Genomic DNA, 8,283 nt, shown 5'->3' on the forward strand with positions numbered 1-8,283 from the left:
CACTTTCAGTTGATAGGCGCGGGCCAAAGAGTCAGAGCTCAACCCCCGCAAGCACAACTAGATGAATACAAACTTGAAGAGAAGAGTGTGTATGCAATCAATTGTTGATTCAAGAGTATTTAGGTTTGCAAAGCTAACGCTTTGGCTAGAATATGTATTTGCAATATTTTTGCTTGCCTAAAAAAGTGGTTTGTGCAATATTTGCAAAACTAGAGATCGGTTTTATGCAATGTAAACGAGCCTGGCCTGTCCTCAGGCCAGGCTCGTTAAGGGGATTATATAGCCTAGTTCCCCCTCCCTTTCAAGGGCTTTTTACCGATAGCCGAATCAATCCTGTCAAGAGGGGACTAGAGATAAGTTTTGAAGATAATTAGTATATTAATACACTTAATTGTGCCTTTACATTCACTTCTCTATATATTCTCCTTATTATCTGTTAATATTCTGTTAAGAACACTCAAAATTTTAGTATATTTTATAATTGATAAGCTCTGTTTACACAAGTTTTAAATATAAGGAATTTGTTTTTTAATTATATTAAACAATAGAGATTTTATACAAAATTTGAAAATATTCTGAGTTATTTTATAATTTATTGAAAGCTTTTAGTTTCCTTTTATTAATTATTTTAAACTGTAATATCAATGTTGCTATAGGTTAAGTATTAATTGTAATTAAGAAGCAATAAAGGTTATTTACATGCTTGTCCTCCTACACTTAAGAAGGTTAAGTTAGGTCATGGTTTTCTATACAGCTTTTCAGGTAAACTGTAATATTCACAATATTTTGGTGCGATGCTGGCGTATAAGTGTATTTATGTACTAAGCCGATAGTCAGGATTGTACTTATTACATTTAGTATTAAAACGTACTGTCTATTCGGAGGAGGGGCTGGATGGGCCATACTGATGGGCTACTCTGACCGTATTCGCGAACCGCTAAGAGTCCCACAGCTTAAGCGGAACAGAGAGGTCTCGCTATCCAGGTGTCTGAACATGTATGTCACCAATTCACACTCCACCTGCTGGTTATGGCAGGGTTGAGCTGTAGCTCCTTGGCCCCCAGGTCTATCTATACCTGCTGGTTTTCTAATATACCTTGGAGCCTGATCTATTTATCTAGTATATCTACTTTTACAATTATGTGTGGATTCTGATCTGTTTCTCTATGATCTATTTCTCTATCATATGTACTTTTGCAGTTATGAAAGGATTCTGATCTATTTCTCTATTGTATTAGCTTTTACAATTCTGAATTGATTCGTTTTATTTTCCCACTTATGCTAAAAGAAAACTTTCTTGTGACTCTATTACTTAATTAAGTAATTTGTTTACTTAGGATCTGGGTATGTGTGAAATTAAGTCAACGATTATATTAAGGTTCTGGTACACAATTGGCTTGAGAGAGAGAGAGAGAGAGAGAGAGAGAGAGAGAGAGAGAGAGAGAGAGAGAGAGAATGACATAGTTACTTCACTTCAGTTGTCACAGGTAACCAAGTACTCACAAATGATTATAATTAACAAGAGAAAAATCCCATTGCAATTCCACAGTAGTGCATGACTATGGGATCGCTCCACCGTCCACATTCCTCAACCGCCTGTCATCACTTCCGACCTGATTGGGCAAAAAAAAATTTGCCCAACCGTAATTTCGTTGCCAAACAAGCTTGTATCAAGCTTTCCCGGGCCTAGCCCCGCTCCTCAAGCTAACCCACCTATCCCAAATAACCTCTATTCCCGAATTCCTATCCTAATACTCATACTGATATACATACATACTCATGCGAACAAGCTTGAATGATCCCCAAGCCAATATGCAACTGAAAACTCCACACCCCAGAAGGATTCGAACCCAGACAACAATGGGGACGATGCAACTGGCGTACCTTAACCACTTGACCAACAGTGACCGTACAAAAGACATTGGTAGCCGAGGTGTGTATACATACTCATACTCACACACGGCCCCTTTAACATTAGCAGTGTCAAACAATTACTTAGTTCTGTATTTTTATCAAGAAGTTAATAGACCAGAGCGTTGTCCTAGGGAGGAGGAGGCCTGGTCGACGACCGGGCCGCGGGGACGCTAAGCCCCGGAAGCACCTCAAGGGATCCCCAACGTCAGGAAACCGTCGTATTAACGTGCCCTGGGCCTAACCAGCCAGAGGACTCAAACTAGGTAGCAATAGAAAACGCTAGATTGGCAGTATATGACATTAGATGATTTTTCAACCACACCCCTTAAATCACAGATTTTGCAACCACACCCCTTAAATCACAGATTTTGCAACCACACCCCTTAAATTACAGATATTGCAACCACTCCCCTTAAATCACAGATATTGCAACCCCCCTTAAATCGCAGATATTGCAATTCCCCCTTAAATCACAGATATTGCAAATCCCCTTTCAATCACAGTCGTTACGCATTTGCATCGCAGCAGTTAACAACTTCAACTTGACTCTAATGGTCAAGGCGTCAGGTAGTTAAGAAGGACAGCTTAAAACTTAAGAACTTAATGGTAATGGTGGTATTTAAGTTCAGTGCAAGTTACTTAAGACTTAAGACTTAATGCGGTAAGTTACTTACCGCATTAGGAGACAATTTAACTAAAAGGAAGAGTCCTAATGGTCAGTAATGGGTAATTGCAATCGATCGTTTGAGGAGAAAGTGATTCATTAGCATGGTGTGTGTGTGTGTGTGTGTGTGTGTGTGTGTGTGTGTGTGTGTGTGTGTGTGTGTGTGTGTGTGTGTGTGTGTGTGTGTGTGTGTGTGTGTGTGTGTGTGTGTGTGTGTGTGTGTGTGTGTGTGTGTGTGTGTGTGTGTGTGTGTGTGTGTGTGTGTGTGTGTGTGCTTGCCGTACACTGGACCCGTGCTCCCATAAAGCCTTCATCAGTGTAGTGAGTCCCAAACAGCTTATGCATGTCATCTCTGTTTTCACAATTGTGGTAAGAGTTTCCCTTCACTCGCGTGTTACACTCGCGTGCTTCACTCGCGTGTTACACTCGCGTGTTACACTCGCGTGTTACACTCGCGTGTTACACTCGCGTGTTACACTCGCGTGTTACACTCGCGTGCTTCACTCGACTGCTACATTCGAGTGAAACATTTACGATTCATTTATAATTTAAATGAAATATTTACGATTTAAAATATACGATTCATTTATAATTTCCACTTCAGATCCGCCAATCTGCTTCCCTTTTGTTATCCTCCTCTTTGCCAAGACTGTTACAAGATTCCCATTAGGATCTTGTACGTTGTGATCATGTCCCGTCTCTGTTTGTTATGTTTAGTTTCTCTTTTAATTCGTTTTTATGCTTAATTTTGTCCTGATTTACCTCACCTGCACTCTGATCTTGCAATACATTTCTGCAGCGTTGAAAGGGGGAGACCCGCTGCATGGGTAACAGCTTCTCCTACCCAGGCTTTACGCCCTGGAGAGGAGAGGACTGGTGTTCTAATACCTTCCTTCTTAGTATAGAAGAAAGCTCTTTGTCTTGGATAATTTCTGCATCGTTGAAAGGGGGGAGACCCGCTGCATGGGTAACAGCTTCTCCTACCCAGGCTTTACGCCCTGGAGAGGAGAGGACTGGTGTTCTAATACCTTCCTTCTTAGAAGAAAGCTCTTTGTCTTGGATAATTTCTGCAGCGTTGAAAGGGGGGAGACCCGCTGCATGGGTAACAGCTTCTCCTACCCTGGCTGTACGCCCTGGAGAGAACACTCCAGCCTCGACAGCCAGAGGTCCATAGTTGCTTTCTATATTACTTAGTTGGAAATGCAATATGCTTAAGAATTGCACTAATTTCCCCTTCTTTTCAAGTGTGTCGAACAAGATCTTGGTACACTAATGTTTGTTAGACATTGCATTTCCTGCCACCTCACCTAACCTAACCTAACCTAACCTCACCTAACCTCACCTAACCTCACCTCACCTCACCTCACCTAACCTCACCTCACCTAACCTAACCTAACCTAACCTAACCTAACCTAACCTAACCTAACCTAACCTAACCTCACCTAACCTCACCTAACCTAACCTAACCTAACCTAACCTCACCTAACCTAACCTAACCTAACCTAACCTAACCTCACCTAACCTAACCTAACCTAACCTAACCTAACCTAACCTCACCTAACCTAACCTAACCTCACCTAACCTCACCTAACCTCACCTAACCTAACCTCACCTAACCTCACCTAACCTCACCTAACCTAACCTAACCTAACCTCACCTAACCTCACCTAACCTCACCTAACCTAACCTAACCTAACCTAACCTAACCTAACCTCACCTAACCTCACCTAACCTAACCTAACCTAACCTAACCTCACCTAACCTCACCTAACCTAACCTAACCTAACCTAACCTAACCTAACCTAACCTAACCTGCCATGTCCCTCAGTTCGGATTCGTTCTTTCAAAATGGGTAAATCTTCTTTGAACATTGTTACGTGTCATGGCAGCTTCAGCGATTAAGTCACTGGTATTCAGATCCACGTGTGTTCCACAGTTCTATGCAGCTAGGAGTGGTAATCCTCACCTCTCTCAGTTCTGGGTTCGATCCCCGAATGGTCCGAGCGGTTGAGAATAGCTTCCTTCGGTTCTTTAGATCCCAGATTCTTGTTCTCAAATCCCAGTTTCTTGTTCTCAAATCCCAGTTTCTTGTTCTTAAATCCCAGTTTCTTGTTCCCAAACCCCAGTTTCTTGTTCCCAAATCCCAGTTTCTTGTTCCCAAATCCCAGTTTCTTGTTCCCAAATCACAGTTTCTTGATGATTGTCGTGGCCAAATTCCACGTCAGAAAATGGTAAAACAACGATGTTTTGGGCCATTGTGAACCATTATCAAGTCTAATATGTGTCCAGGAAGGACCGAAACGTCTTAGTTTCTCCGTCGTCTGATGGTGTGGTCATCATATCCTCCGACTCGTTATCGTGACTCATCTCGCCTGTATCATGATGACTACTTTTCGTGGTATTGAACAGGTAATCATTCACAGGGTTCATTGCTCTGTTGACTATGCTCCGTGGCTGCATCTCCAGTCTGTTTAGGAGCATCTTGGGGGATGCTGTGGGGGCCGTATCTGGTATACCTGGTGCCTGTACCTGGTACCTGGTACCTGGAGGCCGTATCTGGTATACCTGGTGCCTGTACCTGGTACCTGTACCTGGTACCTGTACCTGGAGGCTGTATCTGGTATACCTGGTGCCTGTACCTGGTACCTGTACCTGGAGGCTGTATCTGGTATACCTGGTACCTGTACCTGGTACCTGTACCTGGAGGCTGTATCTGGTATACCTGGTGCCTGTACCTGGAGGCTGTATCTGGTATACCTGGTGCCTGTACCTGGAGGCTGTATCTGGTATACCTGGTGCCTGTACCTGGAGGCCGTATCTGGTATGCCTGGTGCCTGTACCTGGCACCTGGTACCTGGAGGCTGTATCTGGTATACCTGGTACCTGTACCTGGTACCTGTACCTGGAGGCCGTATCTGGTATGCCTGGTGCCTGTACCTGGCACCTGTACCTGGAGGCTGTATCTGGTATACCTGGTACCTGTACCTGGTACCTGTACCTGGAGGCTGTATCTGGTATACCTGGTACCTGTACCTGGTACCTGGAGGCTGTATCTGGTATACCTGGTACCTGTACCTGGTACCTGGAGGCTGTATCTGGTATACCTGGTACCTGTACCTGGTACCTGTACCTGGAGGCTGTATCTGGTATACCTGGTACCTGTACCTGGTACCTGTACCTGGAGGCTGTATCTGGTAGTTACAGCATTCTTCTCTACTTGTTCAATCCCTGTTATCTTGTCGAAGATCTCTCGCTTCTAAATGGGGGCTTGTCGAGCACTTCCTTGCCTCAAAGATATGTTTTCTGTGTTTTGTGATTGTGGTTGTACTCACCTAGTTGTGCTTGCAGGGGTTGAGCTCTGGCTCTTTGGTCCCGCTTCACGACTGTCAATCAACTGGTGTACTGGTTCCTGAGCCTATTGGGCTCTATCATATCTACATTTGAAACTGTGTATGGAGTCAGCCTCTACCACATCACTGCCTAATACATTCCATCTGTTAACTACTCTGACACTGAAAAAGTTCTTTCTAACGTCCCTGTGGGTCATTTGGGTACTAAGTTTCCACCTGTGTCCCCTTGTTCGCGTACCACCCGTGTTAAACAATTTTATCCTTGTCTACCCTGTCAATTCCTCTGAGGATTTTGTAGGTAGTGATCATGTCTCCTTTTACTCTTCTGTCTTCCAGTGTCGTGAGATGAATTTCCCGCAGCGTTTCCTCGTAACTCATGCCTCTTGCCTCGTGTTCCAGTGACTGTTCTCATTCATATATTACATTAGAGTAATTTACTTGTGGCTTGTTAATGCTAATATTATCTTAATTATTAGTGATCCTGTGGTCCTGGGTTCGATCCCAGGCGCCGGCGAGAAACAATGGGCAGAGTTTCTTTCACCCTATGCCCCCTGTTACCTAGCAGTAAATAGGTACCTGGGTGTTAGTCAGCTGTCACGGGCTGCTTCCTGGGGGTGGAGGCCTGGTCGAGGACCGGGCCGCGGGGACACTAAAGCCCCGAAATCATCTCAAGATAACCTCAAGATAGGTTGATCTTGGGGACCTTTGACAAGCCACCGGCTTCCTGTCCTCACCGAGGCCACTAGTATTAGTGGCCCTCAGGTAAATTCAGGTAAATTTCCTATTTAAATATAGGAAATATAAAATAACAAATATATTTGTTATTTTATAACTAATATATAAAATATAACATATATACCTGATCAACCAGGCTGTGACTCGTACGTCAGGCTGCGAGCAGCCGCGTCCAACAGCCTGGTTGATCAGTCCGGCAACCAGGAGGCCTGGTCGACGACCGGGCCGCGGGGACGCTAAGCCCCGGAAGCACCTCAAGGTAACCTCAAGGTATATAACAAACGAATAAAAACAAATAAAGCCAACATCACCACGTTGAACAGATCAACAAACTGAAGAACAAGAAAGAACAAACACATTAACTCAATACCACCAATAACAGGCGAGTTAATCCCCTCACTTCCTGGGAAGATATAGAATCCACTTGAAAGGGGCGAAAAAAAACCCCAACAAACGCTTGATTTTCTCTCTCCTGGGGGATTGACTTGAGTGTGTCTGGGATTGACTTGAGTGTGTGTGTGTGTGTGTGTGTGTGTGTGTGTGCGCGCTCCAAGTCTGTCGTTTGAGACGACTTGGAAACCATTGTGTGGGGTTTGCCTACCACCACAAGCTGCCGTTAGCATGATATATGCAAATTAGGGGCGATTGGGGATGCCTAACTGTGAGGGGGGGGGGAGGGGGGGGGGGGGGGGGAGGGGGGGGGGAGGGGGAGGGGGGGGACGGGGGTGAGGGGGGGGGGGGGACGGGGGGGGAGGGGGGGGGGGAGTTGTTCAAAAGGTGTTCGTGTTATTGTTTGGTTGTGTGTAATTACTCTGGTGTAGTTACAGGATGGAGAGCTACGCTCGTGGTGTCCCGTCTTCCCAGCACTCTTTGGAGTATAACGCTTTGGTACTGTGTGTGTGTGTGTGTGTGTGTGTGTGTGTGTGTGTGTGTGTGTGTGTGTGTGTGTGTGTGTGTGTGTGTGTGTGTGTTGGGGTAGTTTTCTTGACATTTCTCTATTATGGATATTTCGGTCTGTCTGTCTGTCTGTCTGCCTGTCTCTCTCTCTCTCTCTCTCTCTCTCTCTCTCTCTCTCTCTCTCTCTCTCTCTCTCTCTCTCTCTCTCTCTCTCTCTCTCTCTCTCTCTCTCTCTCTCTGTCTCTCTCTCTCTCTCTCTCTCTCTGTCTCTCTCTCTCTCTCTCTCTCTCTGTCTCTCTCTCTCTCTCTCTCTCTCTCTCTCTCTCTCTCTGTCTCTCTCTCTCTCTCTCTCTCTCTCTCTCTCTCTCTCTCTCTCTCTCTCTCTCTCTCTCTCTCTCTCTCTCTCTCTCTCTCTCTCTCCTTATACGCGGGCAGACAAGTGACTGTTAGAAAGCAACCCGTGAAGTGCAAGGCAATGCCAAGAAATCATATAACTGTTCATTACAAAGCTATGAAGAAAAATCCGAGGGAACTGGACCTCACAACACTGCAGATATTAACATGGTGAGACATGATAACGACATACGAGATACTAAAGTGGATTGACAAAGCAGATATCGAAGCAATGTTCAAATTACGGACTAGATGACCACGTGGCTTGCTCAGACGTGAGGCAACCAATGAGAAGCTTCCCTTCGTCTTCCCCCATCACCTACCCTACCC

The 8,283-nt window shown here is 44.9% G+C and overlaps 1 protein-coding gene across 2 annotated transcripts in view; it reads left to right on the plus strand.

Moving 5' to 3' along the window:
* Positions 1 to 8,283, plus strand: part of LOC123751050 (prolyl 4-hydroxylase subunit alpha-2) — an 81,334-nt gene that overhangs the window by 302 nt on the left and 72,749 nt on the right. The gene's annotated exons all lie outside the window — the stretch shown is intronic.

This window comes from Procambarus clarkii, chromosome 12, assembly GCF_040958095.1.
Source record: "Procambarus clarkii isolate CNS0578487 chromosome 12, FALCON_Pclarkii_2.0, whole genome shotgun sequence".
Taxonomy (NCBI): domain Eukaryota; kingdom Metazoa; phylum Arthropoda; class Malacostraca; order Decapoda; family Cambaridae; genus Procambarus; species Procambarus clarkii.